Here is a 1,227-nt window from a genome sequence, read left to right as displayed (position 1 = left end):
TCGGCGTCGTGAGGCCCGGTATTTAGGGGTTATAATCGATGAAAGGTGGAATTTCGCCAAACATATAGAAACAGCAACACAAAAATCACTCGAAGCTCTAAACAACTTAATCACAATAGGACACAGTAGATTTCATCTCCCACCAGAACTCATTAAATTATATCACAATACCATTCTTGTCTCTATCATGGGTTACGGCTCCGGAGTGTGGGCACACAGGCTCACGAGGGTTGTGCCCGCTTTGTCTGTGAGGAGGGTGCAACGCAACATGCTTTTGCGCTCCATCGGAGCGTACAGAACATCTCCGGGAGGGGCACTACTAGTACTTATGGGGGTGTGTCCCCTGGATATCAAAATCCGGGAACAGGCAGCCTGGTACTGGGTTAAAAGAGGAGATGTAGATAAGACTGAAAGTATCTTGGGAGTGCGGGTGGGGGACAAGTTTGCCATTAAGAGGAGAGGAGAAGAGTTATGGCAAGAACTCTGGGATGCTGACACAACAGGCCGAAGGACTTACCAGCTGCTCCCAAATATTAAAGAACGTTTCCAACTATCGCATTTCCAGCCAAGTAAGGGACTGTTGCACTTCCTCACAGGACATGGACCGTATCCGGCATATCTATGCCGATTCGGGAAAAGGGCTACCCCCTCGTGTGACTGCGGAGCTGAATGGGGTACTCCAGACCACGTGATCTATGAGTGCCCCATATTCGATGATGTAGCCAGTGACCTAAGAAGCCAGTTGCCTCACAACAATACGTACCAATTAATCAGAGATCCCACCACATTCAACATAGTAAACCGCCTTGCCAGCGAGGTATCAGCAAAGGTCCTGCGGGAATATTTAAGGGAAAACACTTGAACAACCGGACATGACATAACTGAAGGCGACCCATCCCATTCCGCCGGGGCGTGGACTGGCCAATCGCCGTGACGGTAGGAATCCGCCACGCTCCGGAACAGGGGGAGGGAGCGCCAACACCCGGATTTGACAGTTGCGCACCGATCATGACTTAGCAATAGTCAGACCTAAGTAGATAGTAGATAGAAAATCTTAACTGAACTTGCAGCGATCTTCAAAAGGCCAGCCCAGTGCCAGGGGCATGCTCACTGGGATTAGCTCAGTGGGCACGGCCACACAGTAGGTTTATATAAACATCTGGCACGCCTGTAACGCTGCAGGAGGTAGACCTTAGATTAGTTAGCAAGAGTAAAAGTAGATCTTAC

The sequence above is a fragment of the Schistocerca piceifrons genome, unplaced genomic scaffold, assembly GCF_021461385.2.
Source record: "Schistocerca piceifrons isolate TAMUIC-IGC-003096 unplaced genomic scaffold, iqSchPice1.1 HiC_scaffold_1275, whole genome shotgun sequence".
Lineage (NCBI taxonomy): Eukaryota > Metazoa > Arthropoda > Insecta > Orthoptera > Acrididae > Schistocerca > Schistocerca piceifrons.
Note: the sequence above shows the minus strand (reverse complement) of the source record.